Below are 18,286 nucleotides of genomic sequence, written 5' to 3' on the forward strand. Positions count from 1 at the left end.
GTTTGCAGAGTGTCTTTATTCCCGTTGTTTCTTTATTCTCCTCTCCTTCCACCGTGCTAGGATTTAGCTCTTCTTCCTATTCTGGACATTGGTTTTTTTCATCACACACAGCCAAGCTCATTCAACAGAAGTCTCCGTGAGGGCAACATTGTGTTCAGCACATTAGACAGCATTTTAAATATTCCATTTATTTTTTTTTCCTGGAATGTGGTTTTGTTGAAATAGTTTTCATTTCGAACGTCAAAATGTATGAGAGGCATTTAGCAAAAGTGCAGCTTTTCCACCTGGAGATAAGAAAACTTGATTTTCTAGAACACTTTCTAATGCCTGTCAGCATCATTTAAGGCATTTCCATGTAAGTGTTTTCATATATCCTCTTTCCTTTGGCTAAGTTTGTTGTCAATTCCACTTGCCTAACTTATCTGTGAGAATTCATTTTAAACATGCATTTGAAGAAAAATAGATCAATGTTAATGGCTGTTAGTTATTGACAGCAGTACGTTTGGAGGGGAGTTTTTATTAGTATCAAGGCTCCAGCATACTATTCAGTTATTTTAAGAAATGTAATACATATCTCACTAATATAGGCCTAATACATTTAATTTCATGCCTCAAAGTCCAAGAACTGGAGCGCAGGATAGTCATGAGAAAAAGGAAACCGTTTGTGTGCATTTCTCTGGTCTTGGGATGTTTATGTTCCTACTCATGTTTATGAGAAATAAATCAATGATTGGATAGTTTACTGGCTTGATTTTGAAAAAATGGTTCGAGGGCTGATACTTTGTCCTATGATTTCTTCTAAGGCATAGTAAAGTAGGTTTTGCAGAATATGAAAGGTACATTTTATTAAAATTTTATATTTTAATACATTTTATTAAAATTACGAAGCTTTATTATTTATTTATTATTTCTGGAAAGGGTAGCACTGGGCATATTTTCTTTCTTGGAATAAAAATCAGTTGCTAAGTTTGTTATCAATGTATGTCACAGTTCAGTAGGATTTTCCAAAATTAGTAATCTTTATAGTGTTTTAATTACTATTAACTGTTATCAATAATTATAGGAAAACAGGGTATGAAAGATTTCATTTAAATATCTCTATCACATTTAATTAATTGATGTTAACGTTTTCTTCTCACGTTCTTGTTTTCTTATTTGCAAAGGAGAAATCAAGAGGAGACAGAAGACTGCAACACATTGCACAGTCAATCCCATAGTCAAAAGTGCACTTGGTCTCATAGTGACTCTATAATGTTAGGATTCAGAACTTCAGTTTCTAGGTCTTTGAAAAGAAATACTTAACTCACATTGCAAGCTGATTTGACAATGAGAGAGTGATTGCTTTGTACAGAAGCAAAGCTTCTACTGAATGTTGCAGATTAATGCCTAGAAGATATACACCAGGGCTGAAGGGAGCGGTAAAGTCAACAAAAGGCTGGATTAGCCAGAGAGCACACACCCATTTCACATACTTGCGATTTATGGCAGGGTATCAATGAACACCCAACTTGACATACATGCATGAGTGCAATATAAAAATGGATAGTTAAGCGGGAATGAGGAATACAGTAAATTAGTCAAGAAAATACTTAACAGGAGACATGTTTCTGTTTCCTCTAAAATTGCCAGGATGTCTCAGATGAATCACAATACTGAGTTCTGAATGAATCACTATCCAACACCTCTTTTCTTGATTAATATATTTATAAGCTTAATGCAATCTTTGTTGGCATGAGCCCATAATAGAAATTTGAAAACCACCTCAGCAGTCAGTTTTCTTCAATATTGCTTGTTTCCCTAGTTACTGTGCCTTTTTTAGCATCTTAATTCAGTGAAGTAGTTGGATTCTTACCAGTTAATGATTAAGTAAGTCATCCACATTCCTTTCCACACTGCAGGAGCTTCACTTTGGCATTTCTGTATTTTCTGATTTTGTGTGTGTGTGGTGTGTGTGTGTGTATGTGTGTGCATGTGTTGCGTGTATGCGTGCATATGTTTGTGTGTGGTGTATGTATGTGGATGTGCATGTGCATGCATGTGTGTGTATGTGTTTGTATATGTCTGTGTTTTGTTGTTTTACAACTATTTCAGCTTCTACTAAATTACTACTAAAATTTGTATGAATCACAAATGTCTTTCAGCTAACAGTCTTTTTTTTTCTGACTGGCATCCTATCTTACCAATCATGTCTCTTCCACTTCCCCCTTTTCAAGTAATAATAACACTGCCTAAACCAGGAGACAAGACTCTTCTCATCAAACATTCACCAATGCAGATCAATTCCAAGTCTTATCTTGGACTTTTATAAAATCTATAATATTGTATGGCTTTAATTTGAACTGTACTAATTTCCTGCCTAGACTGTGTCAAGTTCTTCTGACCCAATCGGATTGTCTGTTTCCTCATCATTCCACAAAAAATTTCTGTCATGGTTTTGGGTGAGTCCAGAAGACAGCACTTTCCAATATGAACTTTGAGGCCTGAATGGAAATTCCCTATGTACCATAAAAGGTAAGTACTTTGTCTAAATAAAATAGTCAGACTTGTAGTTAAGGGGGGGAGGGAATTTGTTAATATTTAAAAATATTTAGCAAGCCAAAAACATTTAGAATTATTAGTAAGAAGGCATTCATAAGAGTTTTAAAACTAAAACGAATGACCACACACACACACACACACACACACACACACACACACACACACACACGTACACACAGAAACCTAGGGTGCATGTAAACACAATAATCAAAAACCTCTTATTGGGTTGCTTGTGGGCTACATCTTTAGACCCCGAATAGACTATTAATCCTGCATGTTTAAACTTGACAAAACAAACCATACTCAAGCATTTTAAATTGCTAGTTTTCTGCCAATGTATGCACTTCAAGAAAAATATTATGTTTCTGTGATTCTGCAAAGAGGAAAAATATGTTTTTCTCTTCCTTTTTAAAATCAGTAGTATCAGATAGTGCCCATTGAACTACAGAACTAAAGTTTGTTAGTTGTTTTGCTGATCAAAGTTTAAAAAATTTAGCCTAATTCCACATAATTAACTTTTGACCTACTAACATTAGTGAAAACTTAAACATTCAAACATATTACACACTTAATCCTGGCAAAGGAACACTGGCTGGCTGGCTTTCACAATATATAATAATAAGGTTCACATAGGTCTTGTGGAAAGAGCTAGAGTGTAGTGTCAGAGAAAAACTGTGCAATGCCTGGCTAGCCTCATGCCAGTTGTGACAACTAAAATCTTTTGACTCTTTGAGTCTCGGCTTTCACAGCTATAAACTGTAGATGCTGTGATTTCTTATCTGTGTATCCAGATGAGAGACAAGTGAAAGGGTGTGTCAAAAGTTCTATTCATTCTGCTTGGTAGATAACAGGTTCTTGGTTATTTCAGTAAAGAAGGTTGGAGAGTAAAATATATAAAATACATTACTCTTATGTGGAAGCATACCTCTACACATAAAAAGGAGGAGATATTGAGGCACACTGCATTCTTCACTGAAGAATGTAGATGTTTTGGATGTTTTATCTTTGTTGTTATTGTTGTTGTTGCTTAAAACTTTATTATTTTCTGTGCATGAATATTTGCCTGCATGTATGTATGTGCATCAGGTGTGCACCTGGTGCCAGCAGAGATTAGGGGAAGGCACTGGGTACCCTGGATCTGGAGTTACAAAATGTTGTGAGCCATCACAAGGGTGCTAGACACTGAACCCAGATCTTTTGCAACAATAGCAAGCGCTTTTGAGTGGTGAACCATGTCTCCAGTCCTCAAGTTTTACATTTCAAACAGAGTTGTGATCTAATGTTTAAAATCAAAAGCATGACCACCCCAGAAATAGGAGACTTTTAACATTTTATCCTTAAGTCTAGTTTGACAAATGGCTTCCTTTTACTAAGATGATTACGCTTTAGACTTGATCTTTCTGGCTAGAAGTATAATTGATTCCTGCTTTCAGAACTTGCGTATTTTGAATCTCACTGTATTTAGCCTGAGAATGGTTCTACTCTATCACTCTGCAGGACTGAATGTGCACAGAGTCGTGCAGAAGGCTTCCTGGGAGGCTGTTGGGCACCAGTGTAGCTACACACTACTGCCTTTTGCATCCTTTGTGTATGTGACCAGAAAGTAAGGCTGAATACAGTGTTTGCTGCATTTAGTGAGATGGTTTCTTCTTTTAATTCTGGTTTTCAATTCCTCCTGTATTCTTTTCTTCAAGGATAGAAACAACTTTTAGATTATTCAAATATTTCTGTAATGTGGAAAATGGTAGCTATCTTTTATGCCTTGGAAGGAATCCTGGTGCAAGGCCCATATTTTTACCCCAGAGAGCTCATTCTCGGGGTGGCCTAAACCTTCTAGGAATCCTAATGCTTCTTTTACTCTGCCAAAGCTAGGCATGCCTCTCCTCTTCAGGGAGAAAGGAGCTCAGGTGCCAAAGGGAACAGTAAATATACCCAGAAGCTAATTTGCATTGTAAGCCAATTCAGCTTGCATCATTTGTTAAAAGCAACCCTCCCTTCCCCACACCCACAACTCCCTGAGGACTTCCTCAGGTTTTCATCATGCACTGCCAGAGGTAGTGTACACAAGAGAAAGGGGTTCTTGGTAGTTAAAGAGGAACCATTTCCTCTTCTGTTACTGTGGTGGGCTTTCACTCTAAGTAAGGTCTACTTTGTCGAGCTATGGTTTCTAAAAACCAATGACTGGAAAAAGATTCAATATCATTCCAAACACACTCACATCACACTTTTCATGTCAGATTCCTTAAGTGCTACAATTTGAAGGCAGTTTTTTTTTTTTTTTTTTTTTTTTTTTTTGGTTTTTCGAGACAGGGTTTCTCTGTGGCTTTGGAGCCTGTCCTGGAACTAGCTCTTATAGACCAGGCTGGTCTCGAACTCACAGAGATTCGCCTGCCTCTGCCTCCCGAGTGCTGGGATTAAAGGCGTGCGCCACCACCGCCCGGCAGTTATTTTTTTAACTTTATTATTTTTCCTTTTTAAAAACTATTAAGGAGTGAATATTGTTTATGCATATACATGTCAAATAGGAGATAAATCCAGAAAACCAAACAGTGTAAAACCATTTCTTCCATTTATAAGTATAAGATCACACATACTAAGGGTAGACTTAAACCATTCTACTATCTATAAATGTCTAATGTTTATTAATCCTTTTTATTCTAATAAGTTCTTTCTTCATGTGCTACTATAAACATCCATTTTCTTCACACTGTTCCTCAGGAGTAATGAAATTCCTTGGCAAACACACTTACTATTCCTCATATTTCTACATAATAGTCACCATTTTTATACATTTCACACAGAAATCAATCAATCGTCATTTAAATTCTGCATCCTCGTGATGTTTACACTTTTACACTACATTTCAACTAAGCCCAATAGAAAGTCTTCAAATGTTCTCTCCCAGACGTAATTACGATTACAAGGGTCCTTTCCAACCATTACACGTTACAAAGAAACATGGGATGGCAGAGAAGGGTTGAGATATCACTACTCAAAAGAAGAAATGTTTCTTATGATTCTAACTGCAGTTTCAACAAGCAGATGATTTTACCTCTAGGAGGTTCATCACCTTCTTCAGCCTGCAGATTCAGTAGAGGAAAAACAGAGAAGTAAGCAAATATTGAAATCTCCCAAGGAAATGCCCTTGCTAGCCATGTGAATTCATACCTGTCATAAAAACATCGTTTCCTGGCCATTAGAGTGCTTGGCTCAAAGACACAGTGACCCCTAGCGATTATATCCTAATCCTAAATCTCATCAGAGACAATGAGAGACACCCAGATGACTAATTGATTTCAGAGATGAAACAATGAAATATTTCTTGCTTATGATTTTTATGATAAAGTTTCTTTTCTTTGTTGAACCCATTTTCCTTGTCAATTTGTTGACAGAAAAGTTAAAGTTAAAATTTCTGTTTCGTGTGTGTGTGTGTGTGTGTGTGTGTGTGTGTGTGTGACGTTTTGCCTTGTGAAGTATTGTTCTCATTTGTGATAGATTTGAAAATGTTGTTTACCTGATTGGCGAAATCATTGTTATTCTTGAAATAAAAACACATTTTAAAGATACTTAACCAGGTTTTCCTTACTAACCTCCCAAGGGTGAGTGTGCTGTGTGCTAGCTTTTCTTTGTATTTGCTGCAATACTCAGCATAATGCTGGAATTCTTCTCTCTCTTGCCCTCTAGTGCAGCTTGTCAATATGACATTGCATATCCCTCACGCCTCCTTCAGAATGTTTGTTGATTTGATGCAAGGATGTGACTTTGTTTTAGCTTGTTGTCTATACACGAGTCACTGCAGACAAAATTGGAAAAGCTAATGAAATAAAACCGGAAGCTATGTGAGGCTTCACAGAGCAGAGTAGGCATGTGTCCATGGCAAGGAGTTTCTAAAAAAGTACTGCTGCTTTCTTAGGGAAAAGAAAAGGAAATGATTGAAAAGGAAACCCTGAGTTTAGATCCACATGTAAGGATGGAGACAGCCGAAAAGCATGCTTTCTGGGAACCCAGCTGCCTTTGTTGTCATATGCCCCAGCAAAACTATAGCAGACAAGTAAAGTTTAAAAATGCTTTACTTTTTTCTTTAGGGGTGAAAACCATCCCTGTTTAACTAGTACAAGCACATTTTAGGGATACTGTTGATACTTGAATACTAGTAAATAATGTAACAGATTGTTTTCTTTTCTTTTTCCACTTCCCTTTGTATTTCAAATCTGTACCCACCAGTAACAACAACTAAAGTTTCAATACGTTTATTAAATCATGTCATAGTCTGACTTCACTGCCTGTAGCCAAAGACCCAAGTAATCATGGAGATCTTGTACCAAGAAGACTATTTCTCATAGACGAGCACCCAGTACATAGATTGTTTTGAAAGAGAACCAGAACAAAAGCAATTTAAAGAGATTTTAATAAAATTAATGTATGGTAGTATAATGAAACACTATGCTCTAAGCATATCCTAATATGCAAGTTATTCTAAAAGTTCTGAGAAGAGGTTGGATTCTGGCTGTTTGTTTGACCCCGGGTGCTGGACTGATGCTCAAATCTAGAAGCTAATGTAGGACATACTTTCACTGTAAATAAAATGATCAGTGTAAGAAGCTTAAAATAAAACATGATGCCAGTGTTTCCATGTAAAACTATTCTGTCACCCTTGCTTCATGACCCAGAATTGGGGATGTAAATAATCTACAATAATATAAGTGAGATACCACCAGGTGTGTATGCACCCAGATAATTTTAGGTTCAAGATGAGAGACAAACAAAAATGAGTTGCAGAAAAGAGAGGATACTGGAACCAAAATAGAAGATACTCAGTTTCTGGATGCTCTTTTTTTTTTTTAACTATTATTTCTCCACGTTTTAAAATTGGCAGTACTGGACTGATGGTAATATTCGGAAAAAGAATCAGCCCTGTTTATAGAAACTCACTTTAATTTTCTGTACTTGAGTATTACATTCATAAAGATAAGCAAATTATACAGTTGGTCACTCTTATGTATATTATAAGCATTTTAGTGAATAGGAACCTTTTATCTATAGAGTAGACCAAATATAGAATTATGTTCTTTTTAAGGTATATATTTTTCCAATACTTCTTGACTATTAGGTGTGGAAGTCTATTAAGGTATCAAGCTCAAAGGGTGAATAAGATCTCTTTCCCATCACAAGAAGGCCCCTGCATTCAAGACTTTTATATATTTTCTAAAATAGTATCATGGTATAATTGTATTTTTTCATAGCAGCCAAATGAAACCAAGTCAAGAATAATTTATTGTGTACATATATAAGATAATGCATATCTTTTATATCACAACAGTTTTTTTCTGTTTCCATTGAAATAAATATCTTTTACTATTAAACTTGAAATTAGGATTTGCACCTATAAAGCTTTTGATTATGATAGGGGTACAGGAGATGATATGGAAACCAAATATTACTATAAATCATATGATGATTTTATTTTTTGAACAAAGTGATAATGAAACTATTATAATGATTACAGTTTTCATGTATATATATATATTTGAAGAACATGAAATTATATATATATATATATATATATATATATATATATATATATGAAGAACATGAAATTAAGTCAAAAAACAAGCACAAGCACCATCATTTGCTTAGTATATAGAAATAACTCTGCTGCTTTGGTGTAGGAGGTCCTTCTGTCTATTTGTGGCTTTTATTGGTTAATGAATAAACTGCTTTGGCCTGTTGGTAGGGCACAACTTAGGTAGGCAGGGAAGACAGAACTAAATTCTGGGAGGAAGAAAGCAGAGTAAGTGAGCAGCCATGGATCTGCCACCAAAGTAAGACATGCTGCCAAAGCTTTCCTGGCGATACACAGATTATTAGAAATGGGTTAAACTAAGATGTAAGAGTTAGCCAATAAGAAGTTAGAGCTAATGGGCCAAGCAGTTCTTTAATTAATACATGTTCTGTGTGGTTATTTTGGGGATAAACTAACTGAAAAGCCAGGGTGAACTGAAAAGCGGGCCCTCTCCTCCCACACTTCTTCAAAATCCAGAAATACAAATGGATGTACATTTGAGCACATGCACACATATACTGCAAAGGCATTTGATATTGATGTCTATATTATCCGTTATTCACATAGAGTAAAGAATATAGGGGAAAAGCAGCAGGGAAACTGGTTTTAAACACCAAGAATAATTCATTTATAATATTAACATTTGTTCATATTAAGTGAGGTGTGTCTATATGTGCTGTGTATAAAAATCTACTTGAACAGAATCTCAGCAGTAATAATTTTATTTTAGTCACTGTTCTATGATATCCTATAAAAACACAAAGCTAACAAATAATGGTAGAATTGCTGAGAACAGTGGCTCATGGCTCTTCTCTTCTCATATCTACTTTCTCACCTATCCACAGTGAGTACCCATATGGCAAACATGTTCAAAGGGGCAATTTGGAAACTATTAATTCTAGTCTTCAGCTTCCACTGTATAAAGGTTGAGAGCCTGGATCAGAAACAGTAAGGCATACTGATAGTCCTTTCTCCACCACATGTAGAATGAGACTTAACATGTCTCATGGTTCATATTACAGACAGTGAGCTACACTTTACATGATGCTGTGGGGGACTGTTCAACTGGTGAGACATCTCACCAACACTATTCATTTTCTTCCCCAGAGAATGGAAAAGAAGGCTCATAAGCATGAAAATTTTGCTCTTAGGCCCTAATTCATGCATGTATTGAGTATATACAATAATGAAATAAAACCAGGGGCTAATTATAACAAGTATAACAAGTATTCATCTAACTGACACAGCACTAAGTTACTGTCACCTGTGAGAACTAGCTACTAGGCTAAAATTGCTATCTCTAGAACAGAGAAACTACTCTCATTCTGATCAGTCAAGGCACAGTTCCAACTCCTAATTCATTATGTTGAGGCATAATAATATAATATAATATAATATAATATAATAATATAATATAATAATAATATAATTTAAATTTCCATGTGTGTTTATAATTAAAATTCCAAAAACAAAAAGAGGTATGCAAGAAGACTAAATTCAGAATACTCTTTGACTTAATCCTATAAAAGAGCACAAAAGTGACTGGGGATTCCCTTCTAATGGTGACAGAACTCTGACTTTACAACCATTAATAAAAGCAGACTAACGTGTTAGGTGAATGAAAGCCCAACCCTGTCTGTTGCCATAGGATATGTAGTGTTGTGGCCATTGTGCAAAGAAGGCAGTGGTCTCTGCCTGTTTATTTGTACGCCATACACACATCAAATATTTTAGCTATTGTTATACTTAAAGTATTCACCTATAAGCTAACCAATCTATGCTATAAGTTAGAAAAATTTATTTCCTAAAATTTATTCTAAGGAAATGTTCAAAAGCCCTTTAAAAGAGAGATGTCCTGTAAAAGACAGCAGGTCAAACTAAATTCTGTACAAATCAGAAAACATAGCTGCTTTTTTTTTTTTTCAGATAAAACAAACTATGCAGGAAAATAAAAGCTTCATTTCTCCCTATTATTAAAAGAGGAGAAGAGAGAGAAAGAGAGAGAGAGAGAGAGAGAGAGAGAGAGAGAGAGAGAGAGAGAGAGAGAGAGAGAGAGGAAAGGGGGAGGGAGATGGAAAAAAGGCAATTAAGCTAATGCAAGTTGGGTGTCACAAGGTTATAGATATTTCAAGAGCTGAGCAATTTACCGTCTGGAAAAGGAGAGGAACTCTTGCATAAAATGTCCCCAGTTCAGATTTATTATGCTTTTAGTTGTGTTATATGTGATACAATTAGCAGGAGGTGCCAATAAGGCATTCTCTCAAGGACGTGGTCATCCCATGCCATCTGTTATTAATTGCATTGTCCTTTCCGCATCCAGCTAGAGGGGAGAAAGTTCTTTGAGAAACACCTGCAAATTCTCACCACACAATGACTGGAATATAAAAATACTTAAACAAAGAAGAAAGGACTGGACAGATCTCTAAACTGCCCACCAGGAGTTCAGAGAGAGAGAAAAAGAGCTAATGAGTCTTGTTGTGATAAAATCTGTTGCTGGGATTGTTTTATTTTTCCCTGTCATTAAATTCTACTGCATCGATAGCTTCTCAAGCAAAAAAAAAAAATCTAAAATGGAAAGTGAATAATTATGCTATTTTTCTTTATACTAGAGATGATAGCAACTCTGTACAGAACTCACAAAGATTAAAGCTTTAAATAGGTTTTAGAAAATAAAGTCATAACACAGAGACTAAAAATTGACTGGGAGGATTTTTTATTTTGTTATGTTTTTTTGTTGTTGTTTTGTCATTTGTGGGGATTCAAATTAGTTTTAAGAACTGATTTTTGATAACTGATAGCCCTATAAATATTCAAATGATTTCTCAATTTGGCAATTACATTCACAGATATCTCAAATATAAATCCTCAAAGAATGCTTCTAAAATACAAATAGCTATTCCAACAATTTAAATTAATTCCAGAAACACTAACTTCCTTTTATCCATCTGTGCTGAATGCTCTCTTCTGTAACTTCCAAACCTCTGTGAGACTGGCAACTGCACCAGCCCTTGCTGTTCCCTTTCTCTGATTCTAAGACTGGATGGAGGCTTAGAAGCCACTCAGTAAAACTCTGAAGCACTGAGTATTGTCTAAAATATTTTAATATTTTTAAAACACAACACTTAATTTCCTGAGGGGGAAAAACACAAGTATTTTGCAGAAAACTACCAGAATTTAGCTGTTACTTTCCTGGAATAAAAACAAGTGGTAGGTAATTAAACCAACTATAATTCATCTGACTGCTAAATTACCTACCTTTTCTTATGCATTAAGTTGTATTAAATTCAAGCACATTTGTGTGTGTGTGTGTTTGTGAGTGTGTGTGTGTGTGTGTTTCTGTGTGTGTGTTTCTGTGTTCAAGCTGGGGGAGGTGAAATAAAACCTTGTTATAAGAGCTTTCTTGTAGCTAATAAAATATAGATTGAGAAACATTTTCTCCCTTTGATTATACTTCTAAATTACAAAAGCAACCTATGCCAATAACATATTGCTACATTAAAAATCTGCAGAGAAACTAACTTCGTATTAAAAAGAATAATAAATCATTTTGAAATTTGGTTACAATTGATCCATTTTGCTGAAAGAGATTACCCATATACCAGCATCCCCAGAAGCTGCCATCATTTGTGTGCTGAGCAGACTTTTCTGTTTGTATTAATTATCTTCATTTTTCTCATTTGTGGGTTCTTTCAAACCATGTGTTCGTTTTCCTTCATCTAAAAAAAAGTTTATTTTGCAATTCCAGTCATTATGTATTTTGAAATTGTAAGTATGACTTGATGGTTCAATTTCAAGATTAAATAAAATATCCAAAACAGTACCTTAGTGAATATAATGGATAAAGAAGTTTCTGTTCTCATAACCTGTGTTTCTGATCTAGTTAATCATATTGCATGCCAAAATCACTTCAGATTATTATATTTCAAATTTCAGAGAATGAATATTTTAATTATTTATCATTATTAAAAATGATAAAGAATATAAGAAAAAGATACTGATGAACATATCATTTGAATCTGTTATTACATTAATGTGGTCTAAATAATAACTTTTATTTGTCACAGGCTGTGCAAAAATTAATCAAAATACCAAACTGCTAAATCTCCTTAATTTCATTTCTTCCTTTCCTCCTCTCACATCATGTTATTTGGTACTCTTTTTAGTTGACAGCAGAGCCAAGGATGTATCTGTAGGGTCCCAAAAGTGAATTAGTATAGACTGAACAAGAATATCTCCTAGGGGAAGATTCACATTAGAGCAATAATCTTATGCATTATTTTCTTAAAGACCTCACCTTTAGGCCTTTGTCACAGAGCAACCAAATCTCAGAATACCCACTGGATAATGAACCTGATGAATGTGTGTGCTTTAGTTAGGAAGAGCTCAATTACTGCTCATAATAACCAAGACAATCTAAAATGCTAAAGCCACCTTAAATAGCATTCATAAATGTGGCAATGTCAACTCTTGTGCATTAATAACTCTCATGTGACCAGAAGGTGCATGCCATGTATTAATTTCGATAGGGACTGCACCAGCCTCTGAATTGAGGGTGGAACAGACTAATGTACCTTGTATCTTCTCTGTTTTAGGAGACTCTCTTTCTTCATTCAGTATCCTAGAAATATTTACTCAAAAATTTAGAATATATTTGAAATTTGAGACACTGTTTTCCAAAACACAAGTGTTTACACAATAGAGTTCAAGGAAAGTTTCATAATACTTAGATATAAAATCTTGCTACTTCTCACCAGACAAAAAGAGTTGGGTCTAATTATAGTCAAGAGTAAGGCAGTTACTAACAAACTTCTGAGTCTAAGTTCTGTAATTTATTTGAATTCTGTTTTTATGAAAACAATGTACAGATTGCTGGTTCATTAATTTAATGAGCATAAGACAGTTGATGTAAACATGGATAGCTTCAGGTGTTTTGAAGGTATTTTGAATTTACAAGGTTGGGTGATTTTGTGCTTATTTGTTTTTCTTGTTTGTTTGCTTGTTTTGTTTTGTTTTTGAAGTAAATTAGCCATGAAAAGAAGACTGAATTTAATTAAGCTTTATTTTGTATAGTGTTTTCTCTTTTGTGGCTGTCCAAAGTTCTGAATATGTGTGGTTAAACACTTTCTTCAGTCCCTTTGTATAAACTTGCAAACCTTCGTCTCCTTCCCAAGGAAAGCAGAAAATTAAGACCTAAATGAAGTCCCTACAGAAAAAAGTAATAATTACAGCAATAGGTATGCCTCAAAAACTGAGAATTTTATCATTGTTTTTTGTTACTGTTCATAGCTTTGATTCACTAAAAATTCGAACTTTAGACAAATCCATATATTCTCATTTTTTCCTTTCAAAGACAAAATGTAGTTCTTTTCTTTTGATGTGGTTTTCTATCAAGATTAAATCTTACCATCTAGAAACAGTTCATGGAATGCCCCCCCTCAACACACACACACACACACACACACACACACACACACATTGAATGAATGAAATGAATTGAATGAATGCAAATACCTAGTCATGGCAGAAACAAACAATTGATAGGAAAATAAACTGTCTCTGTCTCCAGTGGGGGAAAAATGTTGTATAAGGAATGGACCTACAACCCAGAGGAAAAAGAGATCAATCAGTCAATTAACACAGAACAGAGCAAGCAAAATAATGGACCACTGTGAGTGTGCCACACAGGAACTGAGGGGAAGACCTCTCTGTTAACACAGAGCAAAACAAGCTACTCTACACCAGGATTACACAGAGATGAACATAAGTGAAAGAGATCGTGTCCCCATTCCTAACCTCATCCATACACAGAACCCTGATCATAATTCCTTACACACTAACCCCTCACTCTAATCTCAATAGAAATGCCAACCTCCTGAATTGGAACACTGATTTCCCAAACAGATGTCAGACATTAGCCACTGGCCTCAGCTGCCATCAATATTAATCAGCTAATCTTAACATTAACAAAACATATGCATCTTAAGGACAAGCTCGTGCTGCTGCTATGGAAAGGACAATTACCAACCAGTTCAAATAATTGGAATGATGTCAGTACATTCATTATGAACCATAAAAATCTTATTTTACAAGAGACGTTTCTTCTGGTTTAAATGGAAATGATTGTAATTTAGAGTTTGCATACTAAAATGCCTTAAAACAAGGTAATGTCATACAATGAAGTGTTATGTCTTCTCTGAGGTGCGCATGGATACTTCCTGTTGTTAAGGATCATTTCTTAGTATCAAAACTAGTTCAGTTACTGTTTGAACATTGTTTATTATATATTTGTATCCATTTTTAAAAATTTCAGACAACGGGAGTTTATGTGCATGCGAGTTGTGTTTCACTGCTATTATGCCTGGGTTTGATAATACGTGTATTACTACATACATACCCCAGATTAAAATAATTCTGAAAAATTTACAATAAAAGAGTCTAAAAAAATTAAATCATATAGTAGTACAAGATGCATATTTTGCTTGGTTGAATTCTGTCAACAAAATATCTTGGCTTCCACCTTGCTTCTGGTCTAACTTGTCTGAGTCCACATTTTGCAAGTGGCTGTCAAGTTCTCTCTAAATGCTGTGTATTTCCTTTCCCCTATGCACTCTTGCATATATCTCCATGGACAATTAAGTATTTATAAGCACTTCTGTGGTTACCGCTGGAAGGGCAATGCTAATCATAGTAAATTATTTCCTCTCATGATGAAACGTGAACCATGCCTGATGCAGCACTCAGACAGAAGCCTTAGCGGTTAGACTAAAGAAATAATTCTCCTTATTAGAAGTAAAAAATGTAGCACAATTACAAACAATTATACTCATTTATATAAAAATATATAACAAATACTGAGTTGGGTTGATATACTGCATTGGGGTACATTATTTTCAAGATAATTGAAGCTTTTACTATCAAAGAATTTGAAGCAATTCATGGTCTACAGACAGACAGAACACTTAAAATAAATGTAGTCCTGATATCTGTCATAGAGAATGTCAAAGTTACATACTTATAGAGCTACTAAGGACAGTAAAAGAAATAAGCAACTATCAGAATAGCACAAGGGAAGAGAGTCTAACAGATAATGTAACATTAAATATTGAGGAGCAAATAATTCAATGTTGGATATTTTTTCTCAGGGATGCAATGAAAAAAGTCTATTCACCTCAGGGCACTGATGACTAAAATGATTACAGCCATGTAGAGCTTGTTGGGGAAAAATGAGTTTATTGGGGTTACTAACAGGAGTGTGGATCACCAGTGGTTTTGGGGGCATGGTGAAAACCAAAATGCCTATACCAAATGTAGATGAAAACATAAAACCTACAACCCTCAGAGACTTGATAAGCTCCTGACCACCAGAGTCTCTCACCACAAATGCTCATTGGTTATATATGCTTGGTGAGTGGCCCTAGTGAGTCTCCTAAGTTCCTAAGAAGAGGCTTGTAACATTCATTAGTTTCCCATATCTTGTAAGTTTCTGTCTTTTGTATAGCTTCAGTGTAGGGAAAATATTCACAGATACACAGGACTAAGGATGGGGGATGACAAATGATAAGGTTGTCGTAAATTAATGAGTATTCAATAGACTTATTCTAGCACCAGAGAAATTTTTTAAATCAAAACAAGATTTTTAAATAAAATGAAGGTCAAATAATAAAAAGGACACAGTGAAGATGCTCTGAGGGTCTCTGCACAGTGAGGATTAGACCTCCTATTGTTTTCACTTACGCTAAAACTGAAGCTCCAATTACCAGAGCGATAATTGAGAATTGGTTTTACCCATAAGCATTGCAAGAGTCATTAAGAATAGCCATAGTCAGGATGCTAGCGAAACGACTGCTGACTCTGCGGGCAGAGAGAAAGCTAACTGGTTATTTACAGAATGTGACACCCATACCCCCGGATCTAAGTACTAGATGGCTGAGAAGTGAAGTAGATACACTGTGACTTTAGTGGTGCTTTTTCAGGAAAACAGAAGTTTTTCACCCTTTCCTTTACAGAAGGAATCTGATTTCATATTCACCCATACAGATGCAAAGGAATAGAAAACTTAAAAATTCCTAAGGCAAGAAAGTGTGGATTATATAACAGCCCACAACTCCTGGCATATATTCCAATAAAGGTTCTACTCCTGGAATACACTTATTAAAAAAAACATGATATATATTATTGTCTGTCTATCTATCTATCTATCTATCTATCTATCTATCTATCTATCTATCTATCTATCTATGTAGAATATGATGTATTTCTTTCTTCTCAAACTAGTGACTTCCAGAGAGAAATATCCAGAGTAGTATCATTTCTCAGATAAGAATTAGCCTGCTCAAATATTTTAATGCTTCAAATATTTACTAATTAACATGTTCAATAAAAATCAGATTTTATACATTATACTGAGTTATATGACCATTAGTCTAATGTCCTGAATTAAGTTAGGAATCAGAAATTCTTTTAGAATAATATAGAGGGAAGAGATATAATGGATGTTTCTGATAAGTGCACATTCATCATGCCAAATGTCTTATGCAAAGAGCAGACTAAAACTGGTGCGAAATTCTTATACTACACTAAACAACTCAAGGAATATATTTACCTGTCTTGTTTTCTTCACTCTGGCAAAGTATCTTATAGTAGTACATGGATTTTTTTCTCAAGAATATAAGGATACAGAGCTAGCTGACAGGAGCCTGACTCAAATATTACCTAGCTATCTTCTTAGACTGAAAACCACCAGATTTTACACTGCCATGGTCTGTACTGTGCCCCTAAATTTGCCAGAGCACATTTAAAAACTACAAAAGAATCTTCTGACTTTCCATACTAATATGATAAAATGAAGATCAAACGCCTAGTTCATAGCAGAATTGTGACAGCGTGATTCATATATCCTTGAAGTAGACAAGGAATTAGCCTAGGAAAGGATTACAATTAAGCAAATGACAAAGCTGTTGTCATATAACCGGGCAATTAAACCGAGTCTGTGATTAGTATTCATCTGTCTGTACTACTCAGTCATTTCTTCTCCAACTTGTGCTTTGACTGAAAACCTGTGGACTCCTTAGCAGGTGATGTATAATGTTTGGGCGTCTATTTTTGAAGCCTTCCTTCACTTTTTCAGTTGTGACACTCACTGAAGCCTAGTTATATGCATGGCAAAGTACTCATCCACAGTCATTGAGAACTTACAAATGGAGTAATCAAAGATCCACTCTGTGTAGAGGATAGTCTAGTTAATACAGTGAAATTCCTAATTCTGGTTATAAATATGGGTGCTCACTTAACCGTATCAAACTCACCTCCCTCAGTTTAAAGGACAGATAACAGCAGAACAGAAAAAGCAGAGAAATGACTTCCTCTTCCTCTTTGAAAAGAAAAACAGAAATCATGAATAGGTGAAGAATGGGGTTAGTGTAAGAAAGGAAATTATATAAAATAATTTTGAATGGAAGCCTAGTTGCCCTGTTCTCTTTGATTGTGAGAGCCTGCGAATGGTACCACTGGCCCAGTTCTGGATAGAATGGTAGAATAGGCTGAAAATAGAAAGATGAGCTGAACACCTACAGATAAACTGCTGCAGTTACTCAGACTTTCATTAATCAGTTACTGGTAATGTATAAAGAAGAAAACATTATAGGTGTTTCAAGACAAAAATGTAAATAAATTCTTAATACAAAAGAAAAAAATAAATCCAGAGGTCAAAAATCTATAGGTTATAAAATTATAGACTAAAAGGCAAACAAATTAAATATAATAAATTAGGATTAGAACAATAACAATGTAAGGAAATTCTTGGCAAACAAGAAAGAGTTTGTAGCTATAGAAAAATATTCTCTTTCTGATCACATCCTTGCTATTGTGACCCCGCATTTTTTTTCTGTTGGACAACACAATATTATGTCTGATGAAAATAGATCAAAATTTTACTCATAGTTGTTTGGCAATGATATGACAGTCAAGCAAACTCATCAACTAGCCTAGATATAATCCAACAGAACAAAGTGGACACCAAATTGTTGGCACAGGCTCCACCTAGACCCAAAATAATTTTAACAGAAACTATATTATTTAAAACACTGTTTGGCCAATAGCTTAAATATATTGCTTGCTAGCTATTATATCTTAAATTAACTCATCTCTATTAATCTGTGAATCACCATGAGGCTGTGACCTATGGGC

The sequence above is a fragment of the Arvicola amphibius genome, chromosome 6, assembly GCF_903992535.2.
Source record: "Arvicola amphibius chromosome 6, mArvAmp1.2, whole genome shotgun sequence".
Lineage (NCBI taxonomy): Eukaryota > Metazoa > Chordata > Mammalia > Rodentia > Cricetidae > Arvicola > Arvicola amphibius.